We start from the raw sequence: 18,423 nt of genomic DNA, 5'->3' as shown, positions 1-18,423 counted from the left end.
TTTTTTTTTTAATGTAATTGGCTTTTTAGACCTGCTATGTAACAAACTATTAAGTAATTTAACACTCTTTTTCACACTCTTATCTGCTAAAACCCAGAAACTTGATGCTTCTCATGAGGACAGGAAAAGAATGCCTTATATCTGAAGCCCTCCCCTCCTCCATCTCCTAAAAAATTCTCTAGATAATTCTCCAGATAATAGCTATAGGCATTTTTTTTTCTTAAATGCTGAAACTGGTTCTCTATAACCAGTTTTTTTTTGTTGTTTTTTTAATGTGTATTTTCTATAACCAGAAACTACCACATCTCAGAACAAAGCAGCCCAGTATAAATGTGTTGGATCTGAACTGTATGCAGATGGCTTAAGTAGAACATATTAAAATGTATTTTTCTAAACCGATTACATGGAAAGACTTGTTACACATTCATGGCTGCCACAGAGATGAGTCATTTGTTCATCTTTCCAGCTAACATTGACTTAGCACCCCCAGGCTCTGGAAAACACAACCCCGCTCGGGAGATGGGTGTGGAGTTTGCTGCTGTACCATGAAGAAATCCTGTGCTTGGAGCCCAGCAGAAGGTCACCTGTCTGGTCCAGGAAAGGCATGTCATCAGGTTGAGGTCTCCAGTATGAACTGGGGTGCCCCCGGAGGGGGTTGGGGAACAGGAAATGAGCTTTTACAATGCAGAACACTCATGAAACAGACAAGTTGTCATGCAGCTCACAGCCCTGGGGGCTGGGGACAGGTACATAGACAATTTCATTATCAAAAGATGAATGTTTTGACAGTGGAGGTTCAGAGTATGGGACGGATCCTGAAATGTGACAGGAGGAAGTCACGGCCATATGCAGACCAAAGCTCAAATGATAAGTTATAGAGACCATGGGAGGCTTGCAATGGACCTGGCAAAGACAAGATGTAAACACCTATAGTGCTGATTCTCGGGAGGAAGGGGTATCACCATTTAGTTCAGCATCTCCAGTGGCTTAGAAGCTGGATGACCTTTGGCCTCAATCTCTTTATTTGTGAAATAGGAATGATGATATCCTTTGGTAAACTCTGCGCAAAAGTCTAAGTGCAACTACTTCCCCCAACCCAATCCTAACAATTCCAACGTGTTGGTCTCTCTTCACATCTCCTCAACTTCCTTCTCAGAATGTGTCCTAATTCTTAGTTCAGAAAATATGGCTTTCCTCAAGAAAAGTGCTGTTTTAATTCAGAGATTCCTCAGACAGTACTCCCGGCTGGGAAGACAGTGCAGTTCGCTCATGCCAGGTTCACTGGAATCACTTTTTTTCTCCTGAGTTTCTCTCCCCTCTTGCTTAATGCTGTCAGGACCTGTGGATTTAGCAAGTCCCCAGACCTGTGCAATGCACAAAAGGAGGTGAAGGAAACAAGAATGGAAGAGGAGGAAGGAGGAAAGAAAAGAAGGAAGAAAAGGAGGGACAGAGACAGGCAGGCACAAGTTCAGCCCCTTGAAAAGGTAAATCTGTCACAAACAAACAAGACGGGATCTGGGACTAAGGGTGGCCTAGGTCCTGATTTTCCCAGATCAGTTCAGATCACTGTGGCCTGGAGTAATCCAGAACCTTTCTGAAAGAGGGGAACACAAACCAAGAATAGGATTGAGCCTGACAGATGGAGGGGTCCTGAGAACAGGAGAACTCCTCCATCTCAAAGGAAATTCGTGCATGGGGCAGGGGCCCCAAGGAGAGGCTGAGGACACCTGGGCCACCTGCTCCGGGACACAGCAGGACACGCAGCCACATCCTTACATTCCCTCTCCACTGTAAAACGAGAGGAAAGAATAGACTCCTCTTTACTGAAATACTGCGAGGAGTAAAGAGGAAATTCACGAGTTAGATAAGTGTTCTACCCATGGGTCAGCTCTGCGACGGTTCCGGATTTGACTGAGTGGGTTTTCAAGTTAGGTCAGCATGGCTTTGAAGCCTGACTTACTGGTTATGTGAATGGTCCCAAGCAGGCAATTACTAATTTTGGAAGACGCTTAGCAGAGGGGAGCAGGAGCACCCCGGCACTTACTACAGGCCTGCTCTGCGTGAACCTCTCTGCTTGGTGAGTTCCATGTTATTTAAAATCTACTGCACAGACAGTATCTTTTCCTTGTTCTCCCTTCATTCTCTTCATTATGGACACTGTGATTTTCTGCAGATGAGCGAGCCGAGCCTCTGAGAAGCAACGTGACTCTCCTGAGCATCCCTGGGTGGCAGAGATGGCACCTGGACCAGGCCTGCGTGGCGACAGGATCCCGTGGGCTCCGGCCTTCCCCTCGGCCCGGCACGCCCTGCCTCTGTGGAGCTCCTCACGCACTGCTTCACGTCTTAGCAGTTACCTCTTCAGCGGGGCTTCCCCTGACGACTGCACCAGGTGAGTCCCCTGCGTCGCTCTTCACCACAGCAGGAGCCGTTTTCCCTTCGGAGAACTTGTCTCAATCTGCAATTCTAACTCCCTGTCAGGTAGTAATCACACAAAGCCATCGTTTCTTGAATACGTATTAGCCTGATAGTATTCAAGCCCCTTTCTTACATTATCTCATTATATCTCATGTCAATCTTACAAAGTCAGCACTTAGCAATTGACATACGCTATTTTATTTCATTAACAACACAGTGAAGGTGACATTAATATTTTCATCTTACAGATAATAATGGAACTGGGGCGCAGGGAGGTTACTTAACCGACTCACAGTCATAGAGCTGGTAGGTGGCATGTCTCCACTAGACTCTAGGTTTTCTGGGGGCAGGGACGGTGTTTCCAAGCAGGAAACAGCTGCTAGCACATCATTATACTCACTAAACATAGAGTCAGTAAGGAGATGAATACCAAGGACAAAGAACACAAAAGGGTTAGGAACTGGTGGTGGAGCATGTCCTCTGTGTTCACAAATAGCTGCTGTGTCTCTGACCACACTGATGTATTGATTGACAGCCCAGGCCCTGGCTTAGGTGCTATAGCCCGGGAGCAGTGAGTGAGTGTGAGTGAGTGAGTGTGTGTGTGAATGCTGATGGACTGAGGTTGTAAAAGCTCAGTGGATTCTGTCCTATTTCACCATCATGCAGTTCTGGAGGAAGGACCAGAACTTAAACCACCTCCTTCACCCACATGGAGACAGGCCAGCCACAGAAGAACTGTTGGGCTCTGAGTGCAAAGAGGAGGGGAGGAAATGAGAGAAAACGGGTAAAAAGGAAACAAAAAAGAAAAAACATAAATGAGAAAATGGGTTAGTCGTCAGAGTCAGAGGAATGTTAGTTTATGCTGGAGCAAAGGGGGCCATTGGAGGTTACGGAGCACCCATTCAATGAATGCCTGGTACATTTCCCCAAACCCCAGCATCAGTTTGGCTGGAGCGAGAAGAGCCTGGCAGAGGAGGCAGGGCCAGATTGAACTGGTCTTGTTGTCTGGATACAGGATTTTGGCCTTGATCTGAACCAATGGCAGTGGAGACCGTGGACAGGCTCTCAGCGAGGAAGGAAGGAACAGGCGTGCATCATTACAGATGAGCCTGGGTGCAGTGCAGATAGTGGACAAGACGGAGGCCAGAGGGCAGGAGGCCAGTGAGAAGACAGAGGAAGGAGACAGAAGTGGAGGCTTTGAGATATTTAGCAGGGAAATATAGGAATTCTGGCAGAGTCGCTGTGGGGCTGAAGGAGGGGGCGGTGGCATCTAGGTCTGTGGAATAATAGAGAGGCCACTCCACGAGAGAGAGAATACTGAAGGAGGATGAGACGAGGGGGCTGGAGGAGGAAGAAGAAAATTAAAGCTATTTGGAAGACAACGGACAGCGATTTTATGAAAGCCAAAGATGCACATGCAAAATAAGGCCACAATAATCCTTGAATCAGAGATTCATTTGTTATAAGGGCTCTTAGGCTAATAGGAGGGGCCTGTTATAAAAGCAAAGTCGACATCTTAGAGAAACTGTTCAGTGACTAACACAGCCGGTGCCCACACAGCCTCAGATTCTCGGCTAATTTTAAAGACCTCTTTACATGCAACTTCTCCAGCATCTAAGCATCTGCATAGACTTTCCTTAACGTGAATTGTCCTTGTGTTATTACAACTTAGCTTTATCAGCANGCTGTGGCCGCTGGGGAGTACCACATGTGCCATTATCCCCACCAGCTCCCTCCTTCCACCCCACAAAAGAACTTCTCTTAGAGAAAAACAAGATCCTAAGGCCAGAATTGCTATTTTCCAGAGGTAAGTCAATGCTTCAATACATTACAGGCATTTGGGGGAAGGGAGCGTTGGCCCGGGCCCCTGAAGGGTGGAGGTGGAGGCTAATCGCACGTTCCCTGTGAAACCCTCCAGGTCCTAAACGCTGCCCGCTCCCTGTCGGAAAACACCCCACAGGTCTCCAGGCTGCTTTGATGCTTTTCAGAGGCTGGGAGACAACCTTTTGGAGCTCAGGTGAAAAAGATCAGAGTTGGGTCCCAGCCCCACAGTAACGGGGCCACACTGAGCCTTTTCTCCATGGAAGAGAAAGGTGGGGCTTGGGGCGGCAGGGCGAGCTCAGCACAGCGGGCCGACCGGAAGCTCCCGGAGGCTCTGACGGCTGCCCCGCGAGCCAGATCTGAACCTCACAGAAGGCTGCTCGCAAATGAGCTGAGCCCTGGGGAGGTGCCTTTCACCCGACAGCCGCTGACGGACTGCCGGGGCGTTTTGAAGTAAGACGAATTTATCTCCCCACAGCCTGCAATGGAGGGGGGAAAGGTACAAGGACAGAGTGACAAAGCAGGAAGCTGAAAGATGCGCCTGCTCGTTTGGCAAAAGGGAGGGTGGGGAGGTCCAGGGGAAGGAACTAGCCGAGGCTTTAAAGACGCTGTTGGGGAGTGTGACCTTCCCACCCCACGGTTCACCAAGGCAGGGAGCCCAGGGTTGGAAGGGACCTTGGTGCCAGCCAGGACAAGGCTCCTTCCTCTGAGGGTGGCACTCTTCCTGTACAAAAGATATCCTGTGTCCCACATTTCCAGGGCTCTGAAGCCATTTACCCTCCTGCAGCCCATCTGACAGAGGAAGGCAGTATCTGAACCATCCCAGCACCCTGCCCTTTTCAGGTCATCACTGTCACCTTGCACTGTGACTGGCTTTGAAGGGGGAGCTGCCCATAGGAATGAACTTGGTTTGTGCTGCATGGAGAAGGAAGGCACTCTCATCTGGTGTCCGGACACTGGGGTCCAGTCAAGTTCCCCTCTGCTCTGCACTGTCTGCAAGCTTCCCCCTCCTTTGGAGGTTAGTCACTCCGTCTGTCACAGGAGGGGAGGGACTGGGTGATTTCCAGTGTCTTCGCACCCCCCACACCCAGTGAGTCTTCCCAGATCTACCACCAGAAACTGCAAATGGGCTGATGGGCTCCACCCGCGTGGCTCCTCTGATGCCTGCGGGGTTGGAGTTGAAGGAGGGGGGCGGGGGGGGGCGGATCAGGGAAAACGAAAGCCCAGGGTAGAGGAGACAGGAACCCAAGGCTCTGGAGACAGAGAGAGCTGCAGGAGTTTCCGGTCACTGCTGGAACACATTCCCACAAACCTAATGGCTTAAAACAATGCAAAAGTGTCATCTTACAGTGCTGGGTGGTCGGGAGCCTGAAATGGTTCTCACCGGAGTCCCATCTAGAGGCTGGAGGGGAGATTCCATGCCCTTATCTCCCCAGATTCTAGAGCTGCTGCACTCCTTGGCTTGTGGCCGGTCCCCTCATCTTCAGAGCCAGCATCATAGCACCTTCCAATCTCTCTCTGACTCTCGGCCCCACCTCTTCCACGTTAAAGGACCCTATCATTGCTTCAGCCACCCTCCCCCCACCAAGACAATCCAGAATAATTTCCTTATTTTAAGGTATGCTGATTAGCAATCTTCATTCTATCTGCAATTTAATTCCTCCTTGCTGTATAACACATATATAGCCACAGATNGGTGTCCTGTTCGCCTTGAGACAATAGGAGAACCCCCCCCCCGCCCCGCCCATCCTGGGCACCATGTACATTGGATTCTGCTTCATCTTTATAGGCACAGCCTCCGCCCCAAACCCCCAACCCCTGTCCCACTCCCAGCTCTCCCAGCGACTGAGGCACTGCCCCATCCCCCTTTCTATTAGGACAACAATATCATGTCCACAACTGTGACCTTAGTTTCCAAACGTTCTCTGTCATTTGCTACCCTTGAAATAAGCCTTGGAGAGTGCCAGTTATCTGTCAGTTACCCTCCTCCAGTGTCAACTGTGACACCTGCAGATGAAGGCAGGAGAGGAGGTAAAAAGAAAGTAAATAAAAGATAAAACAACTTGTTTTTTAAGTGCCCTGTAGCCTTTGAGATGTGAATTTCATTTGTTCCTATCCTTGTGAAAGGAACATGGAAACTATGAAGAGGACACTAGGACACACACATTGGTGACCCAGTGGTGGACCAAACTGGCCACGTCACAGCAGGAACATCAGGCCAGGGAGCACACAGAGGCCACCTTCTCCCAATATCGGAGACGATAAAAGCATCCCTGCGGACCTAGACAGCATCTGGGGAAATGCATGGTGACAGGAACTACCAAACAAACATGGGAGGAATAGTTCTGAGAGAGTTTGGACTTAGAATGGATGGAGTGTTTTCCCAAGAGAATGAATTTAACTGCAATAGGCTGTTTTAGATTGTTGTAGTTAGAAAGAGGCTGCGTTGCTATTCTCCCCACCACCCGCTACCCATCGCTGTCTCCGACAGCTGCAACCAGGAGGGCTCTGGGGCAGGATGACATCATCTACAGAGAAAAAAAATCCAACTCCCATTTTTGCGCTTCTGCATTGTCGTGCATGCATTTCAGTCCCATCAACAACAGCAAGAACAAGACGCTGAGGGAGAGAATTATGGGAAAGGGAGGTTGGCGTTCTTACCTAGTGTGCTCAGGGCAGGTCTTACTAAGACGGTGCCATTTCAGCGCTGACCTAAAGGACGAGAAGGAGGCAGACGCACAAAGAACCTAGGAAAAAGGGGGAAAAAAGGACAGTATGCAAAATGGCCCTGGGGTGGGAAAGAGCTTGTCATGGACCTCAGGAGGTGAAGGAGAAGAGGGCATGACATGGGATCAGAGATGTAAGCAAGGAACAGAGGAAGTAAGTCCTTGTAGCTACAGTGGAAAGTCACTGAAGGCCTCCCAGTAGGGCAACGATAACATCCAGTTCATATATATTTTTTAAAAGTTTTAAAAGATCCCTCTGGTGATGTGTTGATGATGTTGTACAGGAACAAGGGTGGGACAGAGGGTCTGTCCAGAAGCTGTGGACATACCCCATGCAAGAGATGGTGATGGCTCTGCCCAGTGCAGTGGGGGAGAGAGGGAGGAACATGGATGGATTGCAAGTATTTTGGAGGAAGACTCACTCAGATTTGCTGATTGCTGGTGGGTTGGATATAGAGGTGAGGAAGAGGGAGGGATGAAGAAGGACTTCCAGGTTTCTGGCTTGAACAGCTGGGTATAGAAGCGGCTGTCATTTGTCAAGACGATGAACACTAACTGTGGAGGTATTAAAAATATGGCTGCAAATTGATACCTCCTTGCCATCAAGAAGTGGCTTCTGTGCCCTCTTCCCTGGAATGTCTTGATGGCATTGACCAAAAGAGTACAGCAGATATGGCTATGATGTCCAAGGCCAGGCTGTAGAAGAACAGGAAGTGACCCTTTTCTTAATTGGTGCACATACACTCTTGGGTCCCTGGATTGCTACCATTCCAATTATTGTGGCTGCAAAACAAGCTACACAAAATTTTCATGGTGTCAAGCAACCACTCACTGTGCTCATGGATTCTGAAGAAATGCTGCAGGACACAGTGAAGACTGCTCATGGTGCTCGTCTCTGCTCGGCCATGTTGGTGGCTCAAAGGTTGGGGGCTGGACTGACCCAAAGCTTCTCTCCCTCACAGATCTGGTGCCTCAGCTGGGAAAACTCGGACAGCTGTGGACTAGAGCAGCCGGAGCCCTTCGGACCTCTCTAATTCCGTGCAGTCTCTCTGCCTGTTCTCCCTAGCATGGCAGCTTCAGAGTTGGCATGCTAGTATGTATCCGTCCAGTACTCCAAGGCCCTTCCTGAGAAAGTGAGCCAGGTGGGAACTGTATCACCTTGTCTAACCTAGGCCCAGATGCAACACAGCATCACTCCCATTCATTAGAAGGAGGGCGCTAAGTCCAGCCCATATTCAGGGAGAGGGAATTAGACTCAACCCTTTGGGGAGTCTATGTGAGAAATACATAGCTATGGCCAGGTAAGAAGTTTGACTGTCTTAAGACCACCATCCTGGAGAGGTCATGTACGGATACAGTCCAGCCACCAGTCCTGTTGAACCCAGCCTTCCAGCTATCCCCACCAAGCACCGGGCATAGGACAGGCCCTGCAGAACAGCCCACCTGCCAACGAAACACCAGCTAGTGACCTCCATCAAAGCCACATGGAAGAGCGGCCTCCCTCGGCTGAGTCCTGCTGGAATTCTTAAGCCCCAAATCATAAGATATAATAAAACGATAGCTGTTTTACAGTGTTAAAACTTTTGAATAGTTTGTTATGCCTCAGTAGATAACTGTAGCACTGGCGGAGAGGCTATTTTTGGACTCAGAGGTGGTCAGGGAGAGAGAATCAGGAGTTTCCTTGTAAACCTGTTAAGCTTGGGCTAGTGGCATCAAAAGAGGTTGGAGAAGTGAGCCTGGAGCTGTGGGGGTGGGGGTGGNCTCTTTACATGCAACTTCTCCAGCATCTAAGCATCTGCATAGACTTTCCTTAACGTGAATTGTCCTTGTGTTATTACAACTTAGCTTTATCAGCAGAAGTGGCATTATTTGTTTGGAGCATAATATTCTGTCCTTCCCTATATTTCAGGAAATCTAGAAAATAAACCATCAGCGAAAGAAGCAATTTCTGTGGAGTTTTGTTTGTTTGATTTGATGAGAAGCTACATTTTATTTCAAGGGACCTCAACTTACTCTAAGAGTTACCATTTCCTGAGCCCCTAGTGTGCTAGCCAATTTGCGTACATAGTATTAATCAATCTCAATATTTCCAAAAGGCAGGTTATTACAATTGAGGAAACTGAGGCTAAGAAAACGTAAGTTGGTGGTCTTGACGCTTCAGGAATTAAAAACCCTTTCATATTAAAAAAAAAGAAAGAAAGAAAAGAAAATTTAAGTCACTTGCTATAAAGGCTATTACACAGCTTGGAGTTGAAAAGCTGACTCCAAAGTCTATGTTCTTCCTACCACGCTTCTGAGGCCTCCGCCCTTCTTTCATTCAAAGCAAAACAGTAGGACCCCTTTCTGATGAGCACAGGCCAGAAGCATCACTGTGCATGCCTTAGTTAAAAAAAAAAAAAGAAAAAAAGACAAACTGTTGCACATTGTTTTCAAATTCCTTAATGCTTAACTAGCTGATGCCATCTGTGAAATTCAGTCTTCCAAAGCTATCGCCCAGACTTCCTGGTTGTCCATAGACTTTCAAAGACGAAAGGTAGAAGAAAACCACTTTCATTTACTAAGTAACTGTTGTGTGCCGCCCTGGAGGAATATTTGACATAGAAATTATTATCCCCGTTTCATGGATGAGAAAATGGAGGCTCAAAGAAAGGGGAAGTGACCAAGTCGCACACACGAGCTAGTAAGGGCAGGAGTAAGGATTTCATTTCCTGTCTGCTAATTCTGTTGTTGGTGATGAGATGCGTTGACAGGGCTTTGTTTAGTCCAAAAGGTAAAAACATCGAATCATTCTCAGGCTGTAGCATGCTGAACAGCAGAGCTTGGTGACTTGTGTCCCTGCATGGACCTCTCGATTCTGCTGACTTAGGCACTTTCTATCTTTGTTCATGGACAGGTAAACCCAGTTTTGATTGGCTCTCAGTCCCAAGGGAGGGAGCCATGTCTCAGACCAGTATCCAACACTTGAGGAAATAGACTGGTCAAAATTCATTTATGGGACCGAGATAATTCTATTTAGTCAAGAAACCTATATAAAATACCTACTATGTGCCTGGCCCTGTTTTAGGCACTTTCAAATACTAATTCCATCCTCATAGCAACTCAACGTTGTAGGTGCTACTATTGTATAATCCCAGTTTTACAAGTGAGGACACTGAGGCTCTGAGCTGTTGAGTAACTAGCTCAGGGTCGTACAGCTGAGCTTTTAAAATTATGATATGATCTTAACCACTATGCTAAGTAGCCCTATACACGAACTAAGCCCAGGTATTTTCCTGGGCAGAAGCGTGGGGTGGTGGCTTCTGTGCTGATTTTCCTTTTCCTGGGAACAGAAGCCACCACTCATAAACCTCGTTATAGATTGTAGTCCTGCTCAGGTGCCCCAAACAATCGCCTCTCTTGTTACCAGCTTGCAGCGTCAAGGAAGAAGTCCCGCCCTCCCTCCGTCTCTGTCCGGCGAGGGCGCTGTCCACGCTCTTGGTGCTGATCTCCCCTTGTGCTTCCTTTGCAGGAGGGATGAAACGGAGTTCGTTCATGATGCATGGAGCACACAGTCTGCGTCTCGATGCTTTTTACCTATAACAGGCTGTTGGTAAGTGCGGCTCACTGTTCTAATCGCTTTTCATGTAACAGCTCATTTAATTCTCACAACAGCCTGATGTGGCAGGGACAATTTTCCTCCGCTTTGTGGATGAGAAACCTGAGCCACTAAACGACTAAGGAATTCGCCCAAGGACACAGGGTTTAACGCGGGCAGAGCTGGGGTCTGAATTCCATGCATGCCATCTCCAGAGCCTGCGCCCTCAGCCGCTGTGTCTCCAGCTCCCACGGAGGAGCAAAGGCTTAGGGAACCTGTGGCACTTCATCCGATGGTTGCAGCCAGGCAGTGAGGCCACCGCGGTTCCTCCCGCCATACGGATTAGAAAGCCCAGTTCACGGTGGCACATTAGCTTGTGCTAGGTCACTTACTAGTGAGTGGGAAAGGCCTGGTGCGAAATTCTGAGTAAGTGACTCCAGAGTCAACACCATGGTGGACTGGACTCCCAACCAGGAGCCGTGCGTACACATAACCTAAATGGGGATACCGGCTACCCCACGCAGACATGAGAATTAATCAGAGTGGAAACCCAGTAGGTCCGCTCCACACATTTAAGGTGAAATCTTTTATGTACTCTGGCACATCGCGAAGTGGGTTGGTCATTCTCCTGCTGCCCACTGGACCCACTCCCCGCCCCTTTCAATGCTGCTCTATCCTGGGAGGTTGACCTCTTGGAAACGCTTCAGGTGGGCTTCCCTGGCCTCTGGCTCCTGTGTGGACTCAGCCCTGGGCAGCCTCTTTGGACTCCACATGGGGTAGGACCATGAGACATATATTTGGGGAGTCATTGACAGCTGGGTTTCCTATTCTATAGCCCCAAATCTGTTCTTCTGACACTGTACAGCCCCATGCTAGAGCCACTAGCCCCATGTGGCCAGTGGGCACTTGAATTGGGGCTAGGAGTAGTGAAGAACCATTTTTAATGTGATTTAATTTTAATTAATTGATTTAAATCTAAAAAAATGGAAGCAGTGTAAGCTATTTTCCCATTAAACACAACTTTGTTGTCTTATAGTTTGTTTAGACCCACATTTTACTTGAACCGTTGAAGTTTTTGCATCTGGATTGAGATGTGCTGTGGGTGCAAAATACACATATTAAAAAAAAGTAAACTATCTTATTAATATTTTTAAATTATTGATGACATGTCAAAATATTGTTCTGGATATACAGGGTTAAATAAACGATCTTACTAAAAAGAACTTCACCCGTCTCTTTTCACCTCGTTAATGTGGCTGTAAGAAAATTTAAAACTACACACATGGCTCACACATGCCTGTGGTCTGTGGACGCCCCACCGAGTCTGTGGGTTCTGTGCTTTGTTTGCACTTTACATCCATTTATCTCATGGAACTCTTAAAGGATCCATTTGTAGGAGTAATGTTGCCTTCATTCTACAGATGGGGAGAGAGAGGCCGGAATAGGGTGCTTTGCACAAAGCACCCAGCTGATCAGGGGAAGGCCCATGTCTATCGGGCACCTCAACTGGTGCTTCAGCCATCACACGCTCCAGGGTAACAACGCATAGAACTGTGCACAGATCACGATGGTTTGTGTGTGCAAGTTGCCGTAGCATTGCAGACCTGTTACCAGCCGAGTGTGGTTCGGACGACTGGGAGATAATTGATTTGAAGGATAAGATTTGACAGAGGAAGCTGGCACTTCCCCATGTACCAGCTGCCATCTGTGGCTGGATCCCATCCATCAAGGTTGCTTGACAATTAAGATCGAGAACTATCTGACGTCAGAGGGGTAGTAGATTGGGGGAGGGGGGCTATCACTTTCTGAGGGGTGTAAATGTCTAGCTATTGCATTGTTTTGTATACCTGAAACTAATAAAAAAATTTTAAAAGAAGATTGCCTGAGTGTCCCTGATACCTCACCCCTACCCCATCAGCAGCAAGCATAGGACTGTGAGGTGTGATATGTCATCCCAGTTAAAGCCAGACAGGGGTAGTGCTGAGGGCTCAGGGTGTGGGAAGGCTGGTGTCGTGTTATACAGAACCCAGAGAATGAAATCCACGGAGACACTGAGGAAGACCGCAGACAGGTTACCCACAAAACTTCCTTTTGTTTGGAGAAGAGATGTTTCCTCATGTAACTCAATGCATGTGAGCGCACATATCCACTCTCCTTTCACAGCCATTTTTGTTAAGATTATCTCTTCATTGTCTGATGCCAGAAAAACACAAGATGGCATTTTTATATGTGACTTGGATGTGTTTACGTTTGCAGTGGACTCTAAAAATACCATCACCCCCTGGGTAGCTGTTTGGACACTAAGGGTAACTTGACACTTCCAAAACTATTTTGCTTGTGACCATTCTGCCAACTCAGACATGTGCGGTTTTATTGTAAACTGTGCTGCTAATGTGGACGGAATTGTTTTGTGTCTCCGTGCATCCTGACGAGAAGGAGGGCTGAGGAGATGGACATGGGTCTCCTTACCGCTGTGGCAATCATGCTTTACATTTCAACAGCTCCTTTCAAATCACAGTGTCTTACAAAGCACCCGAGGTCGTGACAACTTGATGCATTGTTGAAATATATCAAGTCCTTTGGCAGCCCAGCATCACATATCACCTTTTAGTCCGGGAAGCAGGGGATGGAAGGCTGCTGCGGCTGCATGTAGGACAATAATAAAACACATTTCGATGATGGTTACATCTGGGAACTCAGAGCACTTTCCAGGGTGTCCTCGGCAAATCTTTATTGTTCTCATCAGGTCTCAATAAAACAGGAAGACAACAACCGCTGTTAGCTCTCCTTTTACAAGCTCAGAAATAGAATCTCGAAAGATTTAGGTTCTGAAAGGATTACCAAGTCAGGTAGTGATGGGGTCAACTCCGGGTTCCCTGTCCGCTGTCCTCGCTGGCCCACCTGGACCCACCTGATTGCTACAGCGTGGCCAGCTGACCCTGGCCATGTCAGTTCTTATTAGTTTTCCATTACTATTATCTTGAGTGTTTGTCTTTGAGATACAGAAAGGCTTAGCATAGAGAAACAGCCCCCTTCTCTAAGCTTCCCTGATTCTCTTGCTCTCTCTTCCTACTCTCCATGTATGTTTTCTCTCTTCCTTTTCTTTTTTTCTCGTTTTTTTCTCCCTCCCTCATATTCTTCCTTTTTCCCCTTTTCTTCATCTTCTATCTTTTTTTTATGCCCTCTCACCTAAGATCATACTTCGCGATCCTCTTTTCTTAGGAGTTAAAATCGTATTTGAGATTCCTTTTTGGTGGCAACCAGGTCCAAGCCAAGTGGTTATCATCAGTCTGGCTCAACATGAACTTTTGGGGGCATGCATTTCCACACGTGGCCACGAGGGGGTGCGTGAGCAATAGCTGTGGTTTTAGCTGCTAGCGCCAGGATGGCTCCCTTCTTGGTGAAAGATGAGTTGGCTACAAAGCCTAGAGTTTCCATCCATCAAATAACAAACAAAGGAATAAACTTGTAGGGAACATGGATACGGAGACAGGATAGGTGCCTTCAGGTGTGAGTGTGAGTGACTGGGCTGAAAGGTCCGTTTCCATCCATCCACGGGAGGAGTGTGTGTGTGTGTGTGTGTGTGTGTGTGCGCGCGCGCGCACGCAATTATCCAGTTACTACCTTTGGGTCGCTTAATTGTCCTGAGCAACAGTTTCATCACCTCTAAAAACCAGTGACTTGTGAGCTAGCTGATCTCTGCACTTTCTTCCCAGCCGTATTTCCTTCCGATTGTTGAATGCACGGGGTTTGGGAGGTCGGTTGAATGAAACAGAAGAGCGCCACTAACAGACCACCTGGTCCTCAGTGAGGGCGCCCAGCTCGGCAGCGCCTCTCCACGCCCTCTTCCACGCGTTGAGCCTTTCCAGTCAGACTCAAGGTCGGAAAACGCACTTCCTGCTGTGACTGACTGGAGCCAGTGATCCCAGGGACCATCTTGGTGCCTTTCTCCCTGACACATCAATGACTGATCTCCAGGTGAGGCTGTGCCATCTTTTGGTGCTTGTCTTACATGACAAACTCATTTGTCTCCGGTGCCTGGGAAGCAGTGCCGTTGGCGGACGGCACTTTGGGAGAAATGGACTTGAACGAGTGTTGAGTGCTTGCCGCTCGCTGACCGCCTGACCCGGCACCAGGGCTGTGGAGGTGAGCTGGCTCTGAGGACCTCGTGGAGGCAGAGGGGTCCACAGACGCCCAGAACCTGTTGTGCTAAGTGTGGAAAGGAGCACAAACAATGTATGGAGCACAGAGGAAGAAGGGAGAGTCAGAAGCTTTAAATGCAGCCACTTGGCGCGCATGATGAGCTGAACGCCTCAGTTTAAACCTGGCAGTGACCGTGGGAGGGAGGTATTTTCTCTCCCCATGCTCAGAAACACCAAGTAGCGGACTCAAGATCCCATAACTAGGAAGCAGGAGAACCAGGGGCCAAACAGAGGTCTTTCTGGCCCTTGGGCCAGACTTGCACTTCAGCCCCCATGACACGGCAGGATCTGGGATAACTGGGATGGGGCTCACCTTTCTAAGCGAAAGGAACAGGAAGCTTGTAGTGTGAGCAACCTGGTACCAACATGACAGCTGCCTCAGAGACACGCCCTCTCCATGTTTGTATATCCCAATGACATTGACTTTCTGCCGTAGGGTCTGACCTGCTGCAGTTAGTGTCAGGAAGGTGGGGATGGATTTGTCCTCTCTTCTGGGGCAGGGTGAGTGTGGTGGGAAGACACAGGTGGGGATCCTGACAGACGGTGCTATAGTGGCACTTGGCCGGGGCTGGAGGGACTTGCTGTGGGGGCACAGTGGTTCCTAAGAGAGCCACGTGACACCGAGTGAGGTTGGTTTGGGAAGCGTCCTCCGCTTCTGGGGTTCAAGTTGACCCTGACCTGTGGCTCTGAGGAGGGAGGACACCCACTTTGTTATTATAGCTTAGCACCTCCCAGCCAGGGCAGATGCAAACCATGCAGTGGCCCCAGTGGCCCTGGGCCGGAGTGGCTTGAAAGAAGCCTGTTTGGTCCGTGGCTAGTCCCTTGTACCCAGGGCAGTCCCTGCACGTGGCATGTGCTCAGTGAGTCCTGGTGTGTGGTGTGTGCCTCTGGTCTGGAAGTCAGAAGACCTGAGTGGGGTTGCTGCGTGCAGGAAAATGACCACCTTTCCCAAACCCGATTTGCTCATCTTCAAAGGGATCAGAGTGTCAGTGCTCACAGGATGACCATGGCATGAAGATCTGAGAGTCTGCCGGAAGGCGTGGAGGTGCCCCCCAGCCAGCAGTGCAGCCAGGTTGGAGGGTGGGGACATTTCCTGAGCATCTCACAGAGACATTCATCTCCTTCCTCCCTGGAGGACCCACATGGGCGCTTACGGTGCTGGGCACCTGCCCTCTTGGAAGATTCTGTGAGAAGGAGGGTGAGAGTGGAAGATTCAGTGCCTTGGCTGGCAACTTCCCAGTGCACAGCCCTCCTCCCCAGCTGTTGGCGAGACCTCTCTGCCAACTGTTCAGATGAAGGCGGGGGATGGAGCCAGTCACCAGTGTCACAGATTGCTACCTGGGAGGGTGGAACACTGGAGACGAGTCTGTGGGCCTGGGATCCCTTGCTGATAGCTGGGGGCCTTAAGCGAAGTATCACACTGCTCTGAGCCTCGGTTTCCTCATTGGTAAGCGGTGATGAATAATACCTTCCCTACAGGGTGTGGAGAGAACTGAAAATCGTGAATGCAAAGCCCCTGGCATCATGCCTGGCACTTAGTAAATGCTTAATTAAAAACAGCGATCACTCAACGTTTAGTCTGTTGCTGGGACAGAAGGTCCAAATGAAAAGGAAAGGACATTGTAAGACCAAGTGGTGAGGGGACACCTGAGCATCTGGTCCCCATTCTTGTCTCCTGGGGCTCATCCCTCTTCTCTCTTCCTCTCTTTACCAGCTGCTGTCAGAAACTCAAGTCCTAGAATGTAAGCCCTGTGATGTAGGAATATATAAGCTAGAGGTACATGCATTCCATCCTGAAGTTACAGGAGAAAATGCTTCCCTACACATCCTTCCAACTGCCCTCCAGGACTGCTGGCATAACCCGGGTTTTGGGGCTGTGTTTCTGAAGCTGAGGTCGCGTCAGAGAGGAGCTGGAACTGCAGCCATCCATGTTGCTGCCCTAGCAGCCCCACTCTGGGCCCCAGGTCAGAAACGGCGCCCCTCACTTGGTCTGCTGGGGCAATGCAGTGAGGATCCCGTGGGGTGGGGTTTGCTCAGTGCCCTGGGAGCTACAGCCCAGGGGAAGGAGAGGTTGAGGAGACCTGGAGAGCAGCCATGCGGGGGTGGGGGAACCCCATCAAAGACCACCAAGCGTTTACTACGTGCTGGAGACTGTTTGGGGGATTTCATTACGTGCTGACATGTTCAATTTCCACCATTCTCTTACGAAATAGGTTCTGTTATCATCTTCACTTACAGATGAGGAAACCGAGGCACAAAAAGGTAACTTGCCCAAGATACATAGCTAGTGAGCAGCAGAGCCATGGTTCCACCTTCAGGCTGTCTGTCCCAGAGGCCACGCATTTAACTTTCTGATTTGACTACTTCTTCCAAGTTTAGACCAAAGACAGACATAGAGAAAATTCTTACTGGGGACTCTGAAATGGCGCCTTAGGTGAGAGCCAGGTCAGTCTAGGGGTGGAGCAGGGGATGGGGTGTCTGAGAGTGAGGGCAGTCAGGTGCTGGGGGCTGGGACTCAGAGAAGCTTAGAGCCCTTTGACGTCCACTCTCAGCATCTCTGGGTTGAAGAGTGGTCTCTATTTGCATCATTGGGTTGCCTGGGAGACTGGAAGATCTAGCCCCAGGCAGCTGGCCAGAGGAGCAGCATGCCACTGGCTTATCCTTTCAACAAACACTTTGGGTGCCCCCACACTGGCTCCAGTGCACCAGGTGCTAAGGACCCTTACTCCAAAACAAAACGCTAGCCCTGCCCTGAAATGCCCATGGTCTGATGAAAACAAAATTAAGGCTTTCTGAGAGTCAGGGCTGACATCCCTGGGTGGGTACACAGGGCCCTGACCAGCTTTGCGGGCTGGGGGGTGGGGGTGGAGGAGTCTTGGAAGGCTGTCCAGGGAAGGTGACATTGAAGCCAGGACGTGATGTGGGGGTTTGGTGGGGGAAGGCAGGACAGACTCAAAGTCCTTGGCCTGCTGGGGGACGGTTACTGTACAAGCTCAGGAAATCTGAAAACGGGCTGGGAGGGGGACAGAGCACATCAGCACCCACGTGCTTCCAGGGGACTCTCCCCGCGAGGGGATGGGCTGTGGCGCCCCCCCCCACCCCATTACTGGGCTTAGAGAATGACAACCCGATGGCAACTCGGGATGACAAAGACGCCCTGAAGGACACGCGCTTTTATGTAATCGACCTTGGCACCCAGGGTCTGCGGTAGGAGAGCTCGGAGCCCGGCGCCCGGCGGGGACCGCGAGTCCGCGTTATTTCCTTGCAAATAGGAGGGGACAGCAAAGCGAGATAAGTGAGGCAGGTCCTGGGAGCCTTACAGAGCAGGGCGGTCCGCCCGGCTGCCTTTCCCCTGGGCGCGCTGGGGCGAGCCGGGGGCCCCCTCCGTGTCTTCTCCCCCGTTCCGACCCCTGACCCGCGGGGCCCAGCGCACGGCTCTCCCATCGGGATTGCTCGCTGGGTGACCTTGGACGGGCCGCTTGACCTCTCTGGGCCTCAGTTTCTCGGTCTCTGCGTCTGGCGACGCTGTAACAGCGCCGCGGGCCTCGCCCAGCGTCCCCAGAGCTGGAGGAGAGCGCGGGTCAGGCGGGCGGCACCTCCGACGTCCCCCTCCCCGCGGACCCGCCGCGCAGCCCGGAGCCGACCCGCCAGGCGGCGGCGGCGCCCACGGGCGCGGGGCGGGGGG

General features: G+C 49.9%; 1 long non-coding RNA gene across 2 annotated transcripts; it reads left to right on the top strand.

Moving 5' to 3' along the window:
• Nucleotides 1–176: 176 nt before the first annotated feature.
• On the top strand, nt 177–12,294 carry LOC109387414 (uncharacterized). Of its 2 annotated transcripts, XR_002124992.1 has the most exons (5): nt 177–1,484; nt 1,986–2,077; nt 2,174–2,389; nt 10,471–10,551; nt 11,958–12,294. It is a non-coding gene; the product is annotated as an uncharacterized LOC109387414 (long non-coding RNA). The 2 variants fall into 2 exon arrangements; XR_002124991.1 differs by having other exon boundaries at nt 10,471–12,294.
• The last annotated feature ends 6,129 nt before the right edge of the window (nt 12,295–18,423 follow it).

This window comes from Hipposideros armiger, unplaced genomic scaffold, assembly GCF_001890085.2.
Source record: "Hipposideros armiger isolate ML-2016 unplaced genomic scaffold, ASM189008v1 scaffold_157, whole genome shotgun sequence".
In the NCBI taxonomy this organism is placed as follows: Eukaryota; Metazoa; Chordata; class Mammalia; order Chiroptera; family Hipposideridae; genus Hipposideros; species Hipposideros armiger.
Note: the sequence above shows the minus strand (reverse complement) of the source record. Positions and strands in the feature narration are given on the sequence as shown.